General features: G+C 41.3%; 1 protein-coding gene across 4 annotated transcripts in view; it reads left to right on the top strand.

Annotated features, from left to right (window-relative positions):
* The window catches only part of LOC104229345 (uncharacterized), a 50,770-nt gene that overhangs the window by 28,363 nt on the left and 8,350 nt on the right, over window positions 1-14,057 (top strand). For 2 of the 4 annotated variants that reach the window (XM_070172007.1, XM_070172006.1), the window contains one exon: window positions 11,431-11,554. The exons of the other annotated variants lie outside the window; for them this stretch is intronic. The gene's annotated coding sequence lies outside the window, so the exon portion shown is untranslated. The remainder of the gene's footprint in view (window positions 1-11,430; window positions 11,555-14,057) is intronic. 4 annotated transcript variants of the gene reach the window in all.

The raw sequence follows: 14,057 nt of genomic DNA, 5'->3' as shown, positions 1-14,057 counted from the left end.
TCTACTATTGTATGTTGTTTCTTTTGCCAATGCCCTTGGCCTCGCATGTCTGATGATTCTGTTCACTCTATTTATATACTGAAGTGTAGAATCATGTTTCTTCCTTGATTGATCTTGGTCTTGTGACTGATTGCAAAAGCTTTTCTTTTATGACCCCTAATTTCACTCGCCTGTTTAAAATTAATTGATTCCTTTCCCTTTACTGTGATGTTTTACCTTGCTGAATCCTTTCCCAAAATAAGCATATTTTGTATTTATACTTGATTGTTTACTGCATGATTTTATTGCCCATTTTATGGCAATAATCAATCTGTTTCCAAACTGATTTTCCTTCCTTTATTAGACCTGCTGCTACCCGTTAAACAGTGATTCCTTAATTAAAGGGAGCCACTTGTGGTAATGGGTTCTGACTTGTGATTGTTTCCATGTTTGTGTTAAGACTTTACTTATTATCTTATTCTTCACCTGTTTTCAATACTATAAATACCCACCCTCTTTTCTTCAAAGACACGAACAATTTGAGTTCAAGAACACACACTTAACTCAAAACTCTCATTTTCTCTATTACTACTTGTGCTACTGCTTTGTCTAGCCAGCTGAAAGCCATGGCTAGGCTGTGGAAATTTGCTTACTTTTTCTTTCTGCACTTTGTCTCTTTATTGGTATGTCCTAGTTAATTTTCAAGCATCAACAACAACATGTTTCTGTAATTGTTCCAACTTCTCTCATGTTTGTCTACTTCTGCTTATGTTTCTGCAATCAAGTTACATTACTAGCATGTTGAAATGTGTTCTCTTTCCCTTTTAAATTAATGCTCTCCTATGTGTATGAATCCCCACATCCCCTCTTTGTGTTTGTGTTCTCTGGCTGGTTTGTGGGCATGCCAACATCATCTATTGCTGTGCATGTCCAAACCTGACTCTTCCAAGGGTCATATGCTTCATGCAATGTATTCCCAAAACCCATGACCCCTTTGTGCAACTGCTAATTCTGTGTAGTTTAAGCTTTACTACTACTATTTTCAAATCACCCTTACCCCTTACCATTCTCAACCCGGTTTTAAATAAATCTCTGTTTCTGCACTTCCACTATACTCTTAGGACCTAGGTTCTACCCCTCTTGTGTGAGCCTTGCCTTGGGACCCTTGAGCTCCCTCTAAACTTGGACACATAAGAGCTGGCCCTTCCACACTGCACTTATCTCTATCTGGTTATGCAAACCTGGGTGTAAGCACTACTCGGGGTCCCTTGAGACCCTTAGGGAACTTTGATACACCCAAGTCTGAGAAAGGCTTTGAAACAAGTGGTACTTGAGGTGGTTTATTCCATAACTCAGAGAGGAAGTCAAGAATCAGGCTTCCTATGGTTGTAACTTCCTTTTTGCATTTTTCTAATGTAATTCAGTCATTTCGGTCTGTAATAAATATTGGGGGTTGGTTAGTTAAAAGGGATGGGTAATTATGCATGTTTAGCTATTAGAAGGGTAGAGAACATGCCTATAGGATGTATTCTATTTTAATTCAAGTTCTGCATGCTCCACTTTCACGCAGATAGAGAACATCCCTATAGGATTTGTTTAATGAACTCTGCATGTTTTATTACCACACTTAGATACCATGCCTATAGGATCTAAATGGCTATAATCAGACGTCATGTCTACAAGGTTAAAATCGGCTTCGAAATTAGTTTCATGTCTATAAGATTAAAATGAGTATTTTTTGAAGAAATCATGCCTATAGGAATTTTAAGTAAGTCCTGCCTGCTTCATTTCATGTTCAACTAGCTATCATGACTATAGGAATTAAAAATCAGCAATAATAGAGATCACGCCTATAGGATCTGAAACCAGTCTAGTTTAAAAATCAGTTTGACTCGTACTATTCTAAATTAGTTTTAAACAACCTACTCCTTTTATTAATACAATTTAGATAGCATGCCTATAGGATCCAAATCGCTTGTTTAAAACTGTCACTTCTTTGCTACATTCTGAATCAGTAATAGATATCATGCTTAATTCAAGGGTATTAGAAGGGTAGAGAACATGCCTATTGGATATGTTCTGTTTTAATTAAAGTTCTGCATGCTCCACTTTCACGCAGATAGAGAACATGCCCATAGGATTTGTTTAGTGAACTCTGCATATTTTATTACCACACATAGATACCATGCCTATAAAATCTAAATGGCTATAATCAGACGTCATGTCTACAAGGTTAAAATCGGCTTCGAAATTAGTTGTCATGTCTATTAGATTAAAATCAGTATTTTCATAGAAATCATGCCTATAGGAATTTCAAGTAAGTCCTGCCTGCTTCATTTCACGTTCAACTAGATATCATGTCTATAGAAATTAAAAATTAACAATAATAGAGATCATGCCTATAGGATCTGAAACCAGTCTAGTTTAAAAGTCAGTTTGACTCGTACTGTTCTGAATCAATTTTAAACAACCTATTCCTTTTACTAATACAGTTTAGATAGCATGCCTATATGATCCAAATCGCTTGTTTAAAACTGTCACTTCGTTGCTACATTCTGAATCAGTAATAGATGTCATGCTTATAGGATGTCACCAATACACACTTAGGCAAGCTTTAGGTGATAACAACAAAACTGAATCCGCCTTTGTTAATTAGTAACCACTACAACCAACAGGCAGGCCTGATTCGGACTTCTTATCTGAGTTATGTAATAAACTGGTCTGCTTCAACAACTAAAAATCCCCTGTCTTAGTACTTTAAATTCTGACCCTAAATGTGTTTAAGTCATGCTATTTCTGTTCTTTACTTGAGGAGGTATATATGAGCCTCTTAGTTGCTTACATGTTTCCCATTGTATGCTGTCCTAGGTGTTTTGAATGTTGCCTTGGTCTTTTTACCTTTAAAAAACCTAAGAGTCAGCCTAAAATCCTCCCTCTTATAGGAATAGTAGTCCTAAATTCCTTTGGGACTGATAGGAACGGGACGAGTAATATCATGCAATAGAGGTCGAGACCAATCCACGCTTTAATACCTTAACGGGGTGGGAAGGGTAGATATGGATATGATGACCGGTGTGCTAATATCACGTGTATCCCCTCTTCTGAGGAGTGTCATACCGAGTATCACATTGATTTAATCCATATTATAAATAAACCTAGGACCCCCCTCCTTTTATATTCTCAAGTATTTATAGAACTATAACTCATTTTCAAAATTCGCCTTTTAATTGTTTTCAAACTCTTGTCTGTTCAAACTTAAATCCCCTACTATTTGAGCCTATATTTGTCTATCTGCTAATTGTACAAAATTCACAAAACTATCTGGCCGGGAACCACACTAGTGGATCCTGAAGGGTGCCTAACACCTTCCCCTTAGGATAATTTCAAGCCCTTACCCTATCTTTGGTTATCAAAGAAACTTAGAAATGAACCCTAAGGTGTCCTAATGCACCTTAAATCATTAGGTGGTGACTCTTCAAATGCAAAACCCAGTTCCCAAAAGGAATGAGTTGTCCCATACCCAAAATGTCATAAATCCGATTTTCAGATGCAAAGAGGGAAAAAGGGGGCGCGACAGCATGGCGACTCTACTGGGGATATTAGGCTTTTACCACTTCAGATTGCTCTTGTGAATTTGTACCCTCCCTTATGTGCAATTACTTGTTTAATTCTTTTAAGCATTTAATTTCTTTTCAAAAGCAAAACTGACATATCTTCTTCGTTTCTTTCCTTTATTGGTGCTTTAAATTACGACATTGTTGTTTTTTATCGCTTCCTTAACATGCAAATACATTCCAACATGATTTTAATTGTTGCATAATCATTCTCAACATCATACTCCTCTCGTGCCAAACAAATACCATAGCAACGCTTATAATAAGTGGTCGCGTCTTCCTATATCATTACCCCCTAAATTCGGAAAGGCATATTTATGGTAAAACCAGTCGATCAGCGGTGCAGTCGATGGTTCTGTGCCTTCCCCCTTGAGTTGTCCAGTCAAGGGTACCAGTCTAAAACTCCATAGAAACCTTACTCTATTCAAATTGTGCATGCATCATAGTCAAACCTAGCCGACTTAGTTATGTTGTCCACATAATGATCCTTTAAGATAGCCTTGTCCAAAGTCCATTGGGTTTCCCTAAACCCAAACGGACATCACCACGTTCTGTGCACTTATTTGGAGAACTAAATGCTTCATGCTAATTATTGGTATTAAATAGTCGAGTCTGGTGGGGGTAAGGGCCTAACCTTATTTGTTTTGCAGAAATAGGAGGCACGAAGTCCCTAGATTCGGCATGGTCACCAATATCCACCCAAGACTGCTAAGCTGGTGGAAAGATCTCCACTCTAGTGATCAAACTCTCGTCCGAAAATATTTGGGAAATCTACCATCCCTTCTGGAGATCCAACCTAACAATAAGATCATAGAAGCTGCCATACTGTTTTGGGATTGTGAAAGGGCTGTGTTCCGCTTTGGAGACATTGAAATGAAACCCTAGATAGAGGAGATAGGAGGATTGGCCGATATAGTGTGGGAAACTCCGGGTTTGTTAATGCCAGAGAACCGCAAAGGCAGGGGTTTTCCTCAAATTGATGGGTTTAAAGAAGAATCCCGAATCGACATGTCTGAAGGAATCCTATATCCCTTTTGACTATTTGTATGAAAGGTACGGTCACAGGAAATCCTACCGTACCTACCTTGACTAGTTTGCCATCACATCCTTGGGGCACATCTATCGTAGGGTTTTCGTCTTCATGTTTTGTTTCCTGGGCCTGATTGTATTCCCAATGAAGAAAGCAAGAATCCATACCAGGCTGACTATGGTAACTAAGACCCTAATGGAGAAGTGTCAACGAGGAGCAAAGCACTTTAAAGGATGCAATTTATTACTTCAACTCTGGCTCATGGAACATCTCCAAAAGGGCGAATACCGACAAGAGATTCAGCGAAGGGTTGGGATGATCACATTGCTTTCCATCATCCAAAGCGAATGAATTACATCCCCAATATGTTCGCTCAGCTGGAGGATGCCAAAGGATGGGTTGAGCTATTTGATAATCTGATTGAGGAACGGGTCCAATGGGTGTTCGAATGGTTTCCAACCGAAGAATTTATCGCCAAATCTAGAGATGCACCTTTCCTGATACTAATTGGTCTGAGAGGAACATACCCTTACATCCCTCTCCGAGTTGTGAGGTAAGCAGGTAGGAAGCAGGTTATACCAAGGGTCGACAAGATGAGTCATTTTCGGGATGACTTCCAGAATGATGATAGTCCTTACAAGTGCCAAGCTCAGCATATGTGGCACTGCAAGATCAGGCATCATGCTAGTTGCGCTCCTTTTTACTCAGATTGGTTGGAAGACAATCATGATGGTCTAGGCTAGCCAGGGTTTGCATAGGATTATAGATGAAAGGGCCGAGGCACAAGTCAAATACAACCAACTGCGCAAAAGGATCCAAGAATGCAAAAATGAACACTGCGAAATACAAGAGTCCAACCAAAAGCTGATTGAAGAATGGAAGGACATGGCTGTCAGTGGCAACAAGCGACTAGGATACTTGGAGCGAGGCATAGTGGAATTGGAGAGAAAGTTTCTTAAAAGGGTCGAAGACTGTCAAAATGATGAAGGAAGCGAAGGCGGACACCTAGCCAGAGCATACTTGTTGCTGGGACTTTGCGAGTTGGGGAAGCTGTTCGACGAAGCCAAGGATGCCGAATCTGGGGAAGGTCCTTCTGGGACCAAGTAGATAGGAGTTTATCTTTTCACTTTATAAATGTAATAAGGCCAATGGCCATTAGTGACTTTTATTTCCTGTTTACTTAGTGTCAATTTGGGATTCGTCTTATTTTCTATCAATAAAATGAGGCATTTAACATCCTAAGTTCTCCAAACCAACTTGTTGCTAGGCCTACCTCGGGCGCAAAGAGGTCCCCAAATTAGGACGCACTTTACTTTCCCGCACTATATGTTTAAATATTGCAACACTTTTTATGATCCTCACAAACTTTGTTACCTTTTTGTTTTTACTTTTTTTTATTATTCCCCTCCCCAAGGTTAGTTCGTGCACTCTAGCAACATCATCCTATTCCACGAGATCCAGAGGCCCTCCACCCACTCCTCCTCTTAGCCTTGTCAAAAACAAGAACAAAAGCAAGATGGAAGATTTGAACAACGTTAGAAAAGAGAATCCAATTGAACGGGTAGAGGCCACTAATGGCCATGGTACTCAGGTTCCTAAGGAAAATGTGTCACAACTGGAACAGAAGTTGTTGAAATTCCAAGAAGAGCTCGATCAGGTTCGGAATCTAGCAAGCCTGTCATTTTCCCTCGGCACCCCAGATGTCAACTTTCCCAACACTCAAAAATCCTACACCTCCTCAAAATATCCCAAAGCAACAGAATCATCCCGTTTCCCGCCATCACACTGTTCCACCAAAGACCCAATGCAACACATGCCATACCCCAAACAATACTCCACTACTTATCCTAGAACCCCAAGACTCCACAAACGACCACTTTCACACCTACCATAACACCTCTATCTATGTAGAGACCATGCCACACTCCGCCCAACCTATCTCAACCATACCCGAGTCTGATGAAAATGATTTGCTTATTAGAAACGTGGCAGAGGAACTTAAGAAATTGACTAGCCGGATCCAGGGCATTGAGGGAAGCAAGGGAATCGAAGGGCTAAACTATGAAGACCTCTGTATACAACCTGATGTCGAACTGCAAGAGGGGTACAAGCCTCCTAAGTTCTAGATGTTTGATGGTACAGGTGATCTAAGGATCCATTTGAGGACGTACTGCGACAAGCTGGTTGGAGTAGGTAAAGACGAGAGAATCCGCATGAAGATGTTCATGAGTAGTCTGAAAGGAGATGCGTTGTACTAGTACATCAGCCAAGATCCAAAGAAGAGGTCAAGCTGGGTATGCATGGCGTCCGACTTTATGGACAGGTTCAAGTTTAACACAGAGAATGCGCCGGATGTGTTCTGTATTCAGAATCTAAAGAAAAAGCCTACAGAAACGTTTCGCGAGTATGCTACTCGCTGGAGGTCCGAAGCTTCTAAGGTTAGACCTGCCTTAGAGGAGGAACAAATGAACAAATTCTTTGTCCGAGCCGAAGACCCACAATACTATGAATGACTAATGATGATTGAAAGCCACAAATTTTCCGACACTATCAAATTGGGTGAAAGAGTTGAAGAGGGTATCAAAAGCGGTATGGTTACAAACTTCGAGGCCTTGCAAGATACAAATAAGGCCTTACAATCCGGTGGTGTGTCCAAGAAAAGGGACGTGGGGGCCGTAATGGTTGCACAAAGGACCAAATCCCCTATCAAATACCAAACTTACCCAACACCTCCACTCACATACCCGCCCACTCCGAACTACCAAGCACCCTCACCCTTCTATCAAGCTCCACCACCCACTTATCAATCACCTTCACTTCCCATATATCAACCTACTTCACCTAGATATTCCCAACCCACACATGTCTACCAAACCTACAACGCTCAACCATCCCACTATCAATCACCTCCTGCACACCAAAACTTCCCTAGACCCCAACCTAATTTTGATCGCATTCCTCCAAAACAATATACGACCATTGCTGAACCCATTGACCAGTTGTATGAGAGACTCAAAGCTACTGGTTATGTCACCCCCATCCCTGCTGCAACCCCTCAGAACCCTTCTCAGTGGGTTAACCCAAACAAATCCTGCACATACCACTCCGGCATGAAAGGGCACACCATCGATAAATGTCGTTCCTTGAAAGACAAGATCCAGACTTTAATTGATAACAAGATTATTGTGGAAAAGGAATCCGCTCCAAATGTCCGTAACAACCCCCTGCCAGACCATAAGGGTGGAGGTATCCACATGATTGAAGTAGAGGATGATTGGGACCCGAGGGATCAATCGGGTTGATCGCAGAAGGTGATGACCCAAAGAAGCCAATAGTTACTCTCAATCCAATCATAGTCCAGATTTAACCATCTGAGGATGCTGAGGTGAACTTGTCTGTACCACTTGAATTTGAAGCAACATTGTTCGCTAAGACACCAACACCAATTGAGGTTGAATTCGTGTCTCCGCCAAATGCACCCACACCGTTTGAAGTTGCAGTTTTACCACCCAAGGCATATGCACCATCCAGAGTAAGGATAGCCACGCCGATCCCAGTGGCAATGTTGACCATGATACCATTCCATACAAAGGTTGTACCCTGGGATTATACAGCCGAGGCAAGGAGGAAAGGCAAGGTCAGGTTCGAAGAGACTGTTGCAGCACATGGTATGACAAGAACTGGTAGAGTCTATACCTTTGAACATCTAACTGAGTCGAGCAAGCAGACCTCCAACCAGACACCCATCATTGAAATAGGTCTAGACGACCTTTGGAGAAAGATACAGGCCAAGGAATACTCGGTCATCGACCAGTTGAACAAAACAACAGTGGAAATCTCCATTTTTGCTTTGCTACAAAATTTTGAGGCACACAAGAATGCTCTGCTAAAGGTGCTGAGTGAAGCATACGTACCAAGCAACATCACTGGCAGGGAAATGGCTAACATGGTAGGACAAGTGCTGGAGAGCCATAAGATCACCTTTCATGAGGACGAGCTGCCACCTGAAGGTTTGGGGCACAACAAGGCATTGCACATCACCGTGCAATGCGAGGACTATTTTATCACTAGAATCCTGATCGATGGAGGTTCTAGTCTCAACATTTGTCCACTAGTAACACTCAAAAAGTTGGGTAAAGGACTGTACAAGATAAAGGATGGGGCAATCAATATGAAAGCCTTCGATGGTTCTCATAGGCCCACCATTGGCGAGATTGTTCTATGCTTGCAAATGTGACCGACATGGTTCGATGTCGATTTCCAAGTGATAAACGTGCCAACATCTTACAACCTACTATTGGGACGGCCATGGATTCATGCTACTGGGGCTGTGGCATCAACACTACATCAGGTAGTAAAATTCGAATGGAATTACCAAAAGGTGATCATTCAAAAAAGCGATGGTACCAACCCTATATACAGTCGTCAGAACATTCTGGCAATCGAAAGAAGAAGGAAGCTAGGTGGAGAGACTTACAATCACATCGAACGGGTAAATGCTGTTGACAAGGACAAATGGTGGGATAACAAGATCGAGAGTATACTGAATTGGAGTGGGTACAAACCTGGCAAGGGGCTCGATAAGAACCTCCAAGGAATCTCTAAGCCCATAAAACTCAAGAAGCATGACACTACTTTCGGTCTGGGATATGATTACACCTGGGAGGATTTCAACAACTGGTCACCACCATGGCACAGTCCTTACTATCCACTGGAGCAGCCAATACCACATTTGGAGCAGACTTTCCAGTAGGCCAACATTGTTTATGGGTCAGACAAAGAAGAAGCACTAGCAGCAGTGAAAAACTTGTTCGTAGAAGACAATGACATGGACTGTTGTGTTGTTCTCAAGGAGGAGGGGGAGGAAGGCCCTTCCATACAGGCTGTGAGAAGAGGGGCATGCCTTAATAACTGGACTATCAGGACAACCAGAGCCCGGCGAGCCTCAGGGTAGCAAGGCTAAAACAAGCATCATGCACCATTTTATTTACTAAATGATTTTCTTTTCCAATTTTCACTTCCCGCAATAAGATCTCCAATGTTCAGAACATTTATGCAATTTATCAAAGCATTTTGGCTTTTCTTATGAATCAAAACTCATTGTTATTTTTCTCTCATTACTTTACTTATACAACATTACTATTACTTATCTTGATGAACCAATGACTATGACATGCAATAAGACAATGCAATAAACTGGCATTAATTCAGAGGAAGATGACATACTTGACAAAATTATTAGAGAAGTTGAGAACTTTGAGAACAACCCTAAGTCCAACCTGGACGAGACCAAAATTGTTAACGTGGGAGATGCTGAAAACGTTAAGGAAAGACAAATCAGCGTTCACTTATCGCCATCAAAAAAAAGAAGGAAAACACAGAATTTCTAAAGGAATATGAGGACATATTCGCCTGGTCGTATGATGACATGAATGGTCTAAGTACGTCTACTGTGGCTCATAAACTACCAACCAATCCAACGTTCCCACCGGTAAAGCAAAAGCTCAAAAAGTTCAAGCCTGATATGAGTTTGAAAATCAAGGAAGAAGTCACGAAGCAAGTCAAAGCTAAGGTTCTCAGGGTAATAGAATACCCGACATGGTTGGCGAACATTGTGCCAATGCCAAAGAAGGATGGGAAGGTCAGAGTCTGTGTCGACTACCGGGATCTCAACCGGGCTAGTCCAAAAGACGACTTCCCTTTGCCAAATATACACATCCTGATTAACAATTGCACCAAGCATGAGCTACAGTCATTCGTAGATTGCTTCGCTGGTTATCATCAGATCTGGATGGATGAGGAAAATGATAGAGAATCACAGACAGTGGCACGAGAAGTTATCATTTGCTCTTCTAGGGTATTGTACCACAGTCCGCACATCAATCGGGGCAACCCATATATGCTGGTTTACGGTACAGAGGTTGTCTTTCCCGCTAAGGTAGAAATCCCTTCCTTAAGGATCATACAAGAAGCTGAGCTCGACAACGCGGAGTGGGTAAAAGTCGTTATGAGCAACTAGCCCTTATAGACTGAAAAAGAATGAATGCAGTCTGCCATGGTCAACTCTATCAGAACAGAATGTGCAGAGCCCTCAACAAAAGTGTCAAGCCAAGATAGTTCACATCGAGGTAGCTGGTGTTGAAGAAAGTTTTCCACATCAAGATGAAGCCAAAGGGAAGTTCTCTCCCAACTGGCAGGGTCCATACATGTTTTACTGGGTTTTGACAAGAGGAGCTCTCATACTCGCAGAAATGGACGGAGAAGTCTGGCCAAAGCCGATCAATTTAGATGCAGTCAAGCGTTACTATGTGTAATCTTTATGCTTTCCTTATATGATGTAAACTGAACTACGCCTGACCTGATTCCCGCTTAAGAGGGGATACTTAAGCAGCCCTATGGGTTCGGTCACAATTCAACAAAATTTTTATCTCCCCCAGCAATTGGAAACTAGGGCAGAATTTTGAGGAGGACCCTCAAAATTCCGAAGTAATTTCAGCCGATCGTCGCAAGTAACAGTCAGAAGCGTCAACCCATCAAACTGGGGCAGAGTTTTGAGGAGGACCCTGAAAATTTCGTTGCAAGAAAGGGTGCAATGTCCCGAACCACGTCACAATCGTCAGTTCATCTAAAAAAACTATTATGTCGTATTTTTACAAAATCATGCATATTATTGAAATTGCTTTGTTTAGCAACGCTACCCCAATGATACATACAGTATCACCAGATCAAAGTCGAGCAGGTCAAGCAAAGCCAGCGAGTATATGAACCTCCCCTTTTACAAAACTCACGATTTTTCTTTGGATGCAGGCACTTGGACTACGAAATCATCAAACATACTATATACCCATGGGACAAACATTATTCAGGAATACAACTCTCAGAACCGTTGCACTTACCAACATTTGCTATCCACAGACACCAGTGATATTTCGTATGTCACAATGTCCCCAACAATCACAATGTCGCAATCTGCTATCAGCTAAGAAAGCTCTACTACCATTTGCCATTTTATTTCTTGCATAAGGCTACTATTCTGCCTTCCGAGACTAAACGCTGTCTCCATCTGCATTTTGCATTGCATAAGGCTACCATTCTGCCTTCCGAGGTTAAGCTCTACCTCCATCTACATTTGCATTGTATAAGTCTACCATTCTACCGTCCGAGACTAAACGATGTCTCCATCTGCATTTTTGCATTACATAAGGCTACCAATCTACCTTCTGAGGTTAAGCTCTACCTCCATCTGTATTTGCATTGCATAAGGCTACCATTCTGCCTTCCGAGATTAAACGTTGTCTCCATCTGTATTTTCTCATTACGTAAGGCTACCATTCTGTCTTCCGAGGTTAAGCTCTACCTTCATCTGCCTTCATCCTTGCATGGCTGAAAGATCGCCTCATACTGCATCTGCATGGATGAAAGATCACCTCATACTGCATTTGCATGGCTGAAAGATCGCCTCATACTGCATCTGCATGGCTGAAAGATTGCCACATACTACATCGCATGGGCTAAAAGATCGCCACATATTGCATCTGCAAGGCTGAAAGATCGCCTAATACTACATCTCATGGGCTGAAAGATCGCCACATATTGCATCTCATGGGCTGAAAGATCGCCAAATTATTCGAAGGCGTCATCGTTCGGAGGCATCATCTTCATAGCCCGAGAACACCATGTCATGGCCTGAGGACCCCTTTTAATCTTTTGCATATCATTATTCAAAGGCATCATGGTTCGGAGGCACCATCCTCATAGCCCGAGAGCATCATTTCATGGCCTGCGAATCCTTTATTGTATGCCTCATGGACCAGGACTTCATGGTCTAAGGACGTCATCCTAACCATCCGAAGACAACATTCATGGTCCGACGAGAATTTGCATCATATTTAAATTTATGCGCGATATACGCTTGTATTATTTCTTATTGATGGTAAACCGGCAAGCAACGACCATCTCGGCAGGAGCGATCCCACTCTAATTCCTGCACCGATGTCGAACCTAACCATTCCCACAAACCTACCAATCGCTCGGCCCTAGATATTGCATCCGTTCTTGAAAAGTCTCCATCGGCATACTCCGCCGACGAATCCTGAACTACATATGGCCTGATTCCTGTAAAACCAGGGACATGTAGGCATCTCAAAAGCCAGAGTGCGGCCTATCTTCTTCAAACCATTTCGCTCGGTCAAAATTGGCCATCATATCTTTACCCGACAACTCTTTCATCCTTCCCCGGTAAAGAGGGGCAGTTGTTGATACCCAATTTTTTCCCTATATATTTTTTCAATATGCAAAATAACTTCAAAATGGCATATATATGCATATGTGAGCATATCCAAGTGTTTTATTATTTTTTTATAATTTTAAATGTTTTTTAAATAAATTTATTTCCCTCTTTTATCCATAAAAACACAATAATTATTTCCAAAATTATTATTTTGATTATTAATTTATTGGACTTTCATATTTATACTAGAATATAGTCAAGGTAATTTTTGCATATTTCTACAAATTTATTTAGTATATTTAAGCTAAATTGCACGTAATTGCAATATTAGCCTCTTTTAAGATTTAATTGCGTTTATATTCATAAAATCAAGTCCTATATTGTTAAATTGTTAATTATATGTTATAAATCATTTTAACGCTTTTAATTTGTTTTTAGAAATTAATTTACTATTTTTTATAAAATGAATAGGAAAAATGGCTATTTAAAATCTAGCCAGATTGGCTTTCAATTTCAGCCTAAATTGAGCCCCAAATCAAACCCAATTTCCCAGCCCAATTGCAGCTCAAACCCGACCCCTAACCCAATTTAAACGACCCAACCCGGATTCCCCACCTAACCCCTTTAATCCTGACCGTTGATCTAAATTAGATCAACGACCACTATCCGCCCTTCCATAATTTAAACTAAAAGACCCCTTACCCTACCTAATTCTTCACCAAACGCCGACCTTGAATCCTTCTTCTCTCTCAACTCTCTATGAAACCTCTCATGAAACCTAGCCACCGCCATCTAACCCTACCCTAATCCACCTCAACCCCTACCTAATCCATGGCCTCTCATGGTCATTCGAGACATGTATCAGCCTCCTATGGCTCCTGGGTGTTTGTTTCTGTAGTTTCATGGCCAGGCCTCGAAGGGATCAGGTCCAGTCCTTGCTCGACTTCATTTCAAGGCCTTTCTCCGGCCAACCATGACCTTTCTCCGGCCATTCATGGCCTTTCAAGGCAGATCCTTGACTTTCCTAGTTAGATCAGAAACTTTTAAGGTCTTTCTCACCTTTTCGGTGTTTCCCGAAACCCAAATCTTTAAGATCTTTCAACTTTGATCTACTTTAGATTTGTACTTGTTATGAATTTCTTAAGTGTTTTCTCGAAGGTTCTTCAACTTTTCTTTCAAAATGACTCTTCATTTTCTCCGATTA

The sequence above is a fragment of the Nicotiana sylvestris genome, chromosome 4 (genome assembly GCF_000393655.2).
Source record: "Nicotiana sylvestris chromosome 4, ASM39365v2, whole genome shotgun sequence".
In the NCBI taxonomy this organism is placed as follows: Eukaryota; Viridiplantae; Streptophyta; class Magnoliopsida; order Solanales; family Solanaceae; genus Nicotiana; species Nicotiana sylvestris.
Note: the sequence above shows the minus strand (reverse complement) of the source record. Positions and strands in the feature narration are given on the sequence as shown.